Source organism: Falco punctatus (genome assembly GCF_963210335.1).
Source record: "Falco punctatus genome assembly, chromosome: 12".
Classification (NCBI taxonomy): domain Eukaryota; kingdom Metazoa; phylum Chordata; class Aves; order Falconiformes; family Falconidae; genus Falco; species Falco punctatus.
Window position 1 is genome coordinate 13,346,926 of NC_137592.1, and position 11,743 is coordinate 13,358,668.

Consider the following 11,743-nt stretch of genomic DNA (forward strand, 5'->3'; position numbering starts at 1 on the left):
AGCAAGCAGCTCTCTGGCTCCCTGAGCTGATGCTGGACCAGAGACACTTGGTGCTTTGTGGTTATGAGCTGCTGTTTACAGAGGGCAGGATACAGGAATGGATCTCCAGCAGCTGTGATGACAGTGGCAAATTGATGGGCTCACAGGAGCCACCAGCTGCGTGCCCGCTGCCCACCTGCAACACAACAAGTAGCTGCAACCACTTCAGCCCGTGGAAAAACAAGCTTTTTCATTCCCCAGCAACTTCCAGATGGGATTTTTTCAAGAGGATATTCAGGACAATCTCCATTAAAAATAGATAGGATAGCACAAAACAGATTTTTGTTCCAAGTCTTTAGTTCTCTGGTTTTCCTGTTCTAAAACATTGTCCTTAGTATTTAGATGGTTATTGCACCTCCTGTAAGTTGTTAGATTTAGGCAAGTCACAGGTGCAAGTGAGTATAAACACAGAGATAATCTGATTGAGTCCTTCTTATGGGTCCATGGAATTGAGTAGCCAGTCATTAGCAGCATCAGTTCTTACAGAAATCCTAAAGTTTAGTTCTTACACCTTATTAAAACTAACTTGCATCCTAAAATGGGAGATCTATGCCCCTTTCAGACAATTGCCTGGTAGCTAAGTGACCACATTCCCTACACGAGTAGAGTAGAGTTCTTATGCAAAAGAGATGGGATTGCAAGCGAGGGCTCATGATGGATTGGGTTCACTTCCTGGCCCACCCTCTCTATGACTTTGGGCAGGTTATTTGATCTCTTAATGCTCTAGTTCCTATCCATGAAAAGGAGGTGATAATGCTTTCCAGCTCTTTCTTTCATCTACTTAGACTAAAAGGGACTTTGCTTTTCCTGTGCTTCAGTGTTTTCTGTTTGTATTATTCCTAGAACAATTAGATTCTGATCCTCTGCAGAAGTTCCCTGGTACTGCAGTAAATGCAAGTAATTATCTGTTCTCATTTAGAGCCTGTGGGCACCATCAACAGCCAATAAACAAGAGGATGACTCAGATCCTTAACTGACACTGTGTGGGTCTTAGATAGAGAACTAAGGAGTGGGACAGTAATTTCAGCAGTAGATCCCACGAGTCACCATGCCATTAGTCCCTAGTCCCTTTCACCTCCTTTTCTGAATGTCCAAGCTGTTTCTTTACATTTGTTTTCCACTCTCTGGTTTGTTTCTACTACCTGCCTCTCACTTGCAGAGTGAAGACAACAGTTAATATCCATTTCCTTTCCCCTGCATCAAATAAACACTAAGTAATGTGTGTGCTTTGGAGACAGGGCAGATCCCTGCCATGAAGGACATCTCTCTTCTTCCTTGCTTTCCATTGCCATTTTTCATTTCTAAATCAGACTGACAGTTTCTTAGAGCAGGGACATTGTCTGTGTCAGGGCGTAAGCACTGCAGTATGCTTGACAGGCCGTTGGTGTAGACCGTGCTAGGAAGGGTTTCTTATGTATTAATTTCCTAGAGTAAATCAGTCACTGGAAGTTTTCTGTCAGACAGCTCCTTTGCTGAACCAGGTGTTGGGTGATGACAGGTACCAGAAGCGTGAAAGAGGATGGTGGGAACTGCAGCCTAGGGACAGTGGAAGAGCGACCAAGGATTTGGTTGGTGCAAGACCAAATGTCTCTGCTACAACTACAGCCCAAGCGCCATGCAGGGCCAGAAAGCACCTAGGCACTGCTTCAACAGCACTTGTCATCTGATCCAAACCTCAACTTGTACAAAGCAACTGTTTGATAGTAAATCATTTCAGCTATTCCTCCCCTTCGGCCATCCCTGCTCTGTGGGGCCTCTGCAAAGCCCCATAAGGAAACCCACAGCTCCGGGATGGGGTCAGTTCTTTTGTCAAGATCACTGGAGATCATGCCAAAGCCGGTGCCAAAACTGCTGTGGGCCTCCAGCACTGGCACGTCTACCAGTACAAATGAATTACAGGGAATGAACATAACAAGACACATTGATGGAGATCCAGGGGAGGGACAGAGAGAGGGGAGGGAAACACAGCAAAGGATGAAAAGAAAAAGAAGGGACATAGCAGACACAAAATGGACCTAAGGGTAAATGAGAAGGGCAAACTGGTGATACCTTTTGTTAAATATTCATTGAATAATGGTTTGCACAATTACAGCCAGAAGCAACATTAACAGCAGGCAGCGAAACTTCACTGTGCTGGCAAGCTGCATTCCTCTTCCAAAAGTCACTCATTCCAACCACTGCAACAGTATCAGTGTAGAGCTGTCAGTACATGCGATGCCAAAAATTATCCCAGGCAAGTTTTTCCTACAAACTCCTTCCAGTATAAGAACATAGAGGTGGAGAAACTACACTGTATGTCACCTATGCATGGAAGACAAAATGAAGAATCCTGTTATTTGTGGCTGGTCTCCCCACTCAATGCTGGGAAAAGCTGGATTGGATTGCACCTCTGCCTTCCATGCTTAGAAGAGTATGAGCAGTAAATAATTTATCTGGAAGCTTTTTCTGGCACAGACAGATGTGTATAGACACAGAAAGGAAACACTGCTTGTTAGAAGGTCAGCATATATTGGTTATGAGCACGGGAATGTTCTCACAGGAAACACTGAAGGCTGTGCAGAAGTAAACATACCTCCAGTGTGGAGTGGCATGGTGATCCAGCTGAGACCCTCTCTGGAGACTAGATTCCCAGGGATGATGCACAAGGCCCTTGGGGTATTTACACAGCCTGTTCTCTAAAGACCAGCTGCCACTCAGAACAGTTTATCTTCTTTTCCTGATTATTCAGTCTGTGTTTTCTTTGCTCCTCCTGGCTGCTTTTTCCTCCAGTTCCTGGAACTGTGAGGAGCTCAGCCTCTATAGCACCTGTGTGTGCACGCCAGGCACACCAGCTGCCGCATCCCCTGATGCTTAGTGCAGCCTGTCCACCACACACATTTCCACACCACTGAGAAATAGGCTACTTCCAGATCCTTCCCATGCAGGTTTGTTTCTACAACCAGAAACTTTGTATTTTCCTTGAGCATGAAAACTCTGATCTTAGCCCTAGGCACCTCCGCATTTTCTGTTTCATTAGATCAAGAGGGCACCCGAAAAGATCCACCTTCTTGCCGCCAAAATTAGGAGAGACAGTTCCAGCTTGTCACAAGCCTGGACGAACTCCAGTAGAGGCAGAGGGAATAAAAAGAGCGAGGGCCTCACTGGATTCCTGCATTTAGGTCCTGCAAAGGCTCCAAATTCCAAGAGCCTTTCAACAGAAATAGCATTTAAAGCGGACACAGCTCTAGTGCTTCTACAGAGGATCAAAGCGCTTCTTTGTCTCTGCTGGCAAAGGCTTGTGCGTCCATATCTGCTAGATCTCCCTGCAGGGACACAAAAGATGCTCAGATACTTGTTGTGGTCTCCACTTGGGCTGGAGGAGCCCTGGCTTCCACAGGATTTCCAAACACACAAAGATTAAGAAGGCCAGGCTAAACGGCTGGCATCTCTTCACATTTTGCTTACTTCTTGCAACAGCAAGGCTCAGAGGGGTGCATTATTCGTTGTGGAACAAAGAGGGCACTGTCTACCAAGCCTTTGCTGTATAAAATAGTTCAGTTCAGCGAAATTCACGTTTGCTGCTTGCGTGCTCCCTACTTCCACAGGCTTGCTGTCTCAACTGCCTTCATTAGTCCCATTATTTTTTGACCCAACTGCTGTAACAATAAAAAAATCAACATGAATTGGCCACAGAACACAATTCACATCTGTTTCTGGAACCCAGCACCTAAAAGGGAGATAGATTTCTTTATCCACCCAGGTCTTCTCTAGAGTCATAAGAAAAATGCACAGAAAGAATCCTTATAAAATATGATCTTCAAAAAGAGAAGTACTTACTAAATGTGCAAACAAAAGCTTCCCTTGCTACCTTCAAGTTCTATTAGCATCGAATATCTCCATTTAAAAACAGTGGAGGAGAGGAGAAATGATAATGTTACTATTCACGAGTTGTTCATAGCACCCAAGGATGTGCTGTTTAAACAGAAAAGAGATTTCTTGCATGCTGCCTTCTCCCGAACCAGTTCTTACAGGGTAGGAATGTGTGCCTTGATGTTCTTATTACTGAGGGACCAGGGGGGCTGCCTTGGTGGGTACGAAGTCTACGAATGTTTACAAGGTAGGATTTCTACAGCATACAAGGGAGCTAGTCATCAGCCAAGGTTACTTCTGGCTTAAGCAATCAGTTCAATGGACTTTAGCATTGTTATATAATTGTAACCAGAAGTCCTCTGGGAGTTTGAACCATGCTGTTGTGCTCTCACAACAAGTAATTTGTGAGGCATCTCTCCCCTTAGGAGTCCGTGTTAGTCAGTAATGTGAAGCAGCTGTGAGCTCTCTTTGGGAGAGAGGTACTCCCAATGACCAGAACCTAGGTCATACTCTCATCAACTCCCATGATGTTATCTCACAGCTTTTCAACAAAGCATGTAGCCACCTCTTGACCACTTTAACTTTCTCATCAAGTTCATATTGTAGATTTATAATTTTGTTTCTCCACACAAAACATCCAGCATCATACCCAACTTTACCACAACTCTTTTACTGCCATTTCTGCTACTGCCGTTCCATTGGCTCCTCATTTGCGCTCTACAGATGAAATCCTGATCCAGCAAAATCAATGAAAGCTTTGCTACTGACTTCTGCCAGACCCAGCTTTCAACCAGTAGCCTCTGGCTGTCACAAAACCTGTATCTTAACCCAGATACTGTTTCTGATTTCAGATATTTTCACAGCACAATTCTTCTAACCACTCAGCAATACACACATCTAACAGCCCACCTGAGCTCCTATTTCTGCTTACATCAAGTAGATAATGTTTTGAAATAGGCTGCAGCTTTCACCTACCCTCAGCCAAGTTCATACAGCTGTGGCCCATCAGTTCAAAGATAAATGAACTCAAGCTGCCAAGATGTGATTCTGGGTTAACAGGGGCAAAAATAAAGCTATGGCCAAATGAAAAGGAAACGTTAAGTTGTTTTGTATTTTGAAACTGATTAGGCATTTGTACAGACAGACCCACTTAAGTCCTAGAACTAGGCATCCAGATCAGTCAGTACTGACCCAAACAGCTCTGTTTCTCTCCCAAAATAATTACATCTTAACTCATCCCTGCTGGTAGTGTAAAAATAGCTGTAAAACAAAAGGTGCTTGAGGTTGCCTCGTGGTGGTTCTCTGGGGAAGGAAATTTGGTTCACAAGCACCACCATAGTCCAAGTCTGCATGTCTCAGGTGCTCAGAAGTTGGCAACTGCCCATCCCACAGCGATCCTATTGTGCCAGGTCAAGCTTTGCGATGTGTTATTAGTCTGAGGTGAACTGTAAGACACACTATGGCTGTCTAAACCAGCAGTCCGCCACAACACCCACTCCCCTGCCCTCAGTCCCAGTTTTCTTTCGAATGGAAAGCTGGAAGCATGGCAGGGGAGAGAAGGCAGACCATTACACATCCAGGCTGCATCCTGTCAAGCAACCAGGATGTGACTGCAGTGCGCATCTGGGCCTCTGAGCTGGAAAACGGACCCAGGACTCACAGTTCCGGTGTGCCTCTATGCCTCAAAGGTTGCTGTGAGCATGAAATTGCCCTGTGGCTGGCTATAAAGCCCAAACAACTGACTGTGTGAGACCCACCCCATTTTCCATTGGCATAGTGCTGTGCTGCTGCACTGACAAACTCACAGCGGGGGCTTGGGCATGTGATTTCTCCTATTGTTGTTGACGAAACTTCCCTAGTTCAGATCTACAATGACCTCCCGCCCTTGCTGGACAAGCTCAAGGTTACTGTGTTGCAGGAAATTCAGAGATAGAGGCCAGCAGAACTAAAGGCACATCTAACAGCAGGAAAGCAAACTGGTAGTCATTATTATGTGTGACACCACTTGTATTCTCATACAGACTAAAGGCCACAAGTGAGACTGGGGGGAGGATTAATTCTCCTAGGTGCTGAACAAACCCAGAGTGACCCTCCACCCTTGCAGTTTACAGGTGTAAACCAGGCTTATGTAAAGGAAAATTTCTAAAGTTGCAGCATTTACTTGCTCGCTTTTTTTGCTCTAAATACTTTCACTTACTTAAAGACCAGAAAACTTGAAAAGAGATCAAACCAAGAAAGGCTGGAGTCTGCAAGGAACTGTGTGGCTCAAGCCTACAAATTATGATTTTATAGAGATAATCTGGTTTTGGGAGTGATGCAGACAATTATAAACAAATCAAGGCAAGAAGGAGAGAGGTAGGAAATAAATGTCAAAAGATCGTAACTTGGGTTATTAAGAGAAGTCTTCATGCATGCCCATGAAACCACAGACTGCATTCTCTCTCTTTAGATCAAGTAGGAGTTTCTAAGCAGACAAGAAAGAAAAATTTCTCCTACCGGAGCTCTGTCAATAAAGAAATGTCAATAAAGGTTCAGCTGATTAAAACAATTGCCCAACACAGAGGATAAAATAAATTCGACAGGGTGGTCTATTACTTCTTTCAGTGACAACCCTTCTCCTCTCAGTTACAAATAATTACTTAGCTTTTCATTAGCTATGTTGGAGGCACGCATCCATTTAGTATTTGGAATTTTTCACATATAATTCCCTTCTGAATGAGCAGTGTGTTTAAGATTTTAATAAAGGAATAGGGACAAATTCTGCTCTTTGAAAATTTGATGTAAATCTGAAGTATCTGCCCTAATATAGACTTACGCTTGTCGTTAAATCAGAGTAAATGAAAGCACACTTTGGCCTCATGATACCTAGCACAGGGCCAGGAATATAATACAAGAAAGGGTTACTTTCTAACTGCGTGTAAGATTTAAGTCAGATAAATAAATAATAATAGTAAGTCTTTGTTTCTGAAAGGAGATATTCAGTCTACCCAAAGCACCATCCAAGTCATTAAAGGATTCCCAGGTGCCAGTATTTGGAAAGGGTATTAGCTATTCAAACAGTTTAGGCAGAGGTCTCTGCTGTTCTCTCTCCTGGGTCATCTCAGATTTCCTCAATCTCTGCCCAGAACTGAGTACAGGCAGCAAAGAAAGGCTGGAAATTTCAGAGGAGTAACATTTTCTCCAGAACTAGACAGAACATATTTTTCAGTCTTGCAGTAAAAAGGAGGAAACCCCTCCTTTTATTAGCGCTAAGCAACTGCAAGGCTGGCAGGGTGAGGACCATACAGTGCATGTGGAGGGACAGACTCTGCAGCAGATGCTGTGCAGGGAGCCCTCTTTTCCTCCCCTTTTCAGATATAATTTACCTGGTTCCACTCTATTACTGGGAAAAGAAACCACATGAAAGTATCAGCATGATGCAGCTGGGTTGTTCAAACCAAGCAATTCAGCAGCAGATTGGAAGAGTGAATCCACACAAAGGCAAAAGGCTTGCTGAGGAGATGACTGAGCTCTGCTGACAAAAGTCAGTGCCTCAGAGACAGGGATGCAAACACAGCAGAGAGGTTTCTGCGTGTTTGATGCTTGAGGGTGCAGACAGTCATCTGAAGCCACCCACCCCACCTGAGTTGGTGTCTGGCTCCTGCACATTTTTAAAGATTAATAGTTCTAAGCAGGTGCCTGAGACTGAGCAGAAATTTCAGACTGGGAACTATTTTCCTGAGGAGAGAAAAAAAAAAGGTGTTGGAAATGGCAATCACTATAGAAAGTGACATGAGAAAAGGCCAGTGGTCTCTGACTATCTGGCAAAGGGAGAGATGCAGATATCTCCAACGGGAATAACCTCTGCCTAGATAAAAGCAAAGCTAACTAGAAGGAGCATGTTTTCTGAAAACATCATCTTTAATTAATGAGATCTGCCTTGTTGATTACTCTGATCCCAGAGCTCCCCTGGATTCGCTTCCTTACTTCTGCTCTGGGCTCTCAGGCAGTAGGCCAGAAACACTTATCCCATCATCAGCTTGCTGCATGCTTTTCTCACGCATCACCCAGGTCTTTGTTGCCCCTGTGCTTAAATGGTTTACAGAGGTTCTGCCTGGAGCCATCTGCAAGCTGCAAACTTGTTGGGCTTTCTTCCAAGGACAAGTTGACTAAATGTTGTTATACCAAGACTGTGCTTACTGATGGCTGCCGATTCATTCCTCTCTGTCATATGTAATCTTGGTCATGGCTCTGAAAAACCTAAATCATTCAGGTCCCCGCCACTATAAGACATGCTCTTCCACCATTTTGCTGTAGCAACTGCAGCTTGTAGGGACAAGATGAGTGTCAGTCATAAAAACTGAACTTGCAAAGACCAGGGATCATTGTCAGCAAGCTGCTTCCAGGGAATCACTAAAACAATTTGGCAGTATTTCATGCAGTGCCTGTCCTTGCTTAGGATGTCTAAAACCCCCTTTATTATATTTGTGTATATATTTGTGTATATATTAACTGCTAGTGCCAAGACACTAGGATGATGGGCAGCCTGAAATGCGGCTAATACCTATACCAATGCATTAAATCCTCTTGAAGCCTAATCACAGTCAGGACTACACTTACGTAGCAGTTTCTCACCGTCCTGTTTTGTCTTTCCCAGGGTTCCTCAACAGCATCCTCCTACTCAGACTGTTGGTAGTTTGACTGGCAGTATGGTGGCTGCAAGGTCAGAGGGCTGCACCTCACCCCTCTGGGTACCTGAAAAACACAGACGTGTGTGTACAGCTGCCAGCTAGAAGAATCACAGCTGCTCATGTGATGCCTGGGCAAGATGATATAATCAGCACATTAGTACTTCTTACCCCAGTAAACTCTTTACCTGTCCCCTGTGCCAAGAGCAGTCAGGAAGACAGAGGCTATTAGGGGAATGATGAAAAATACGAAATGAACCTTAAAGACATAGAAAACTTCATGTCACAAAATGACAAAGCTCTTTGGCTTTTGTGCCTTCTTCCTGAGTAGGGCAGTATAACCACTTTTTTGGACATAATGTCTGCCCAGGATTACGCCAAAGAGAATCTCCAGGGAAGACTTGTCACAGTCATCCCACAGGTTTCCTCTTTATCTCAGCACAGCTGTTCCCATCCTGACCTACTAGCCTGATTTCTTGCTGCCTTCTTACTGAGAATGCTACTGCAGGGATTCCAGATGTGGAGGAACCCAGCCCACAGCACACATTGTACCTTCACCCCTTCCTTTCTGAGCCTCCCAGTGAGACAGCTAGCTCCGGTCTCAGTAATGGAGACAATGGCACTGGTCCCAGACAAGCCAAGTTTTTCTGTATTCAGTACGATCTCCAAGCCAGAGGAAAGCGTCTGTATTATACCAGGTAGGGACATCCCTGGTCCCTTCCATTCCTGTTAAACTGTTACTTGGCTCCAGTTCCTTACTTCATGCTTAGCACAGCTCAAGGCTTCATTTTGCAGCTCTTAAAGTTTGTTCAACTGTCACCCACAATCTCCTCTCCTTCTGTCAAGCAGCCACCTATCATGCCTGCCTTATTGAGAAAAACTGTACTTTTCTTTCTTGTTTCCTATCTTTTACTATCCTTACACAGTAATGACTTACACGCAGGAAAATGATTCAAAACCACACTGTTTTTGAAGCCAGACAGTCTGAACTTTTGAGATAACTGGAAGGAAAACCAGACCTTATATTCAACACACCTGGGAGGAATAACCCCAATCTATTTCTTGGTGCATCAGAACCAACTGCAGCCTGTCCCCACCACACTGAAGTGACCTGGATGATGGATAGCAGTGTAACTCGTGAGCAGTGTCAGTCTAATGGATGCCCAGGACAGTGAAACAGTTTGTCCTGCAAGAGTATTTTGAGGGTAGCCTTCTTAATCTGTACCAGCAGAAATGGTGACATGGATTAATAACTATTTTTCTTTCTCTTGAGATGAGGTATACTAAAGAATGCAAAGGAAGGTGAGCTAGCTTCCTCCTAAATCACTGAAAGTTTTTTCAAATGTTTTATAAAGTTGTGCATGCATACAGGAGTCACTGTGCACTCAGTAGTAACTTACAGGTACTTCAGGATTTTTAACTCTAATGCTGTAAACAGTTCTGTGAGCTTCAGTACCTTGCTCAAGATGAGCGGAAGGGAACCCGAGTTTGATTTCTCACCCAAAAGGATGCCAGCTCTAAAGGAGTGGAGCTGGGAGGAGCTAAAGCTGTTTGGCACACAGGTACACACATGTTCTGTGCAAAGGCAGGAGAGCTGTCCTCTGACTGGAGCTGCTGGGCACTGCTGGAGCGTGGCACCTTCCCTCCCTGAAGCAGGTGTCCATGCAAAGCCGCCTAGCCAGCAGCCGGCTGAATGATGCCTGGTGCCTCTCTCCCCTCCTGGCTGCCCGAGTGCTGCTCCAGCCTGGGATGGCAACCGATGGGAGAAACTGCTTTCAAACTGTTTAATAACAGTGATGGTAACCTTTGACCTTAGTGAATAGCAGCGCTTTTGACCTTTCATTTGTTAAATAATGCAACCACTTACTTCCCGATCCTTATCAGTGTTTAGTAATTGGGGTCAAGACAAAGCAAAGCAGAGTACAGTTACCCACCAGACTTCACTGAACCAGGAAGAATTTCCTTAAGCTATAGATTTCCTTTTTGATAATCTTCAGTCAGGACTGGCAAAAACTAGAGACTGGGTGGCTTAGAAGATCCATAACAGGCTAAAGAGCCTCTCAGCTGTTAGCATCTGGTTTGACTCCAGCTGTGGTTGACAGTGGCAGAAATTCACTAAGATCTCAGGTTGACTCTGACTGGTTTGCAGTTCTGTTTACTAGCCAGATAGCCATAGCATATTAACATGTGATTCTAGAGACATCAGTGATTAAATGAGCTCACAAAGCCTGAAAATGCCTATTCCCATAGAGAAAATCAGACTATGGCACAGTGGTAGGTGACAGCATGGACAAAAAGTTTGCAGTCACTGCTGCAAGTTCTGCCTGATTCATGTCTAAGAGAGGTGGTTAATCTTCAGGAATCTGAGTTGCTTTTTGTGTGGCATACATAAAACTAATGGGTCAGATTGTGTGCTGCACAGCTCATTAAAGATTTCACGTGACAGATCAGCAGGTGACAATTGTTACAGGCAGCAGTTCCAGGATCACTGTTTTCCTTAGAAATGAACAGGAAACATATGAAAAAGAAACCCAAGAATTTATGATGTGACAATGGATTTAAATGTAAGTGCATACACATATATTTATTTATATACTGCACACATATAAAAGCTTAAACTTCCTGAAGATGTCAAACAAATTCTGTTTAAACAGCCACACAATATCATTATTTATTGCATTTGGTATTGAGTCAGATTGCAAGGGCAGGGACTGTTTCATGGCTGTCTGTATGGGATTCAGCAAAATGAGCTCCCAAAGAGTGACTTTCACAAAGAGTGAAAGCACAGAGTGCTGTCGTTTATAAACAAGCCAATTGATTATAGATGTACACGAGCTAGATAAGAACTGTAAAAAAGACACTGCAAGTAGTGAGATTCCTCTAGAGGTTTGGATTTTTATTTTTTTTTTTGCTGCCGTTCATGTAACAAATGAGGAAGGTGGAGCCCTTTGTGGTTGTATGCCCTCCTACTTTTTGGACGTACATTTGGATTTGGGCCTCTTGCAATGGAGGCCATTGACCTAGGCAGGGCAGCCACCCCAACTGCATTCCGAGCGGGCTGCTGCCCCTCAGGGCCGGGGCTGGCTCCCCACAGGCCCGGCACAGCCTGCCCTGCCTGCCCAGGCTCGCCAGGGCCCTGCTTTCTCCGCCGTTGCCCCGAAGCCCGCGGTGCCCCAGGCCTGCGCACG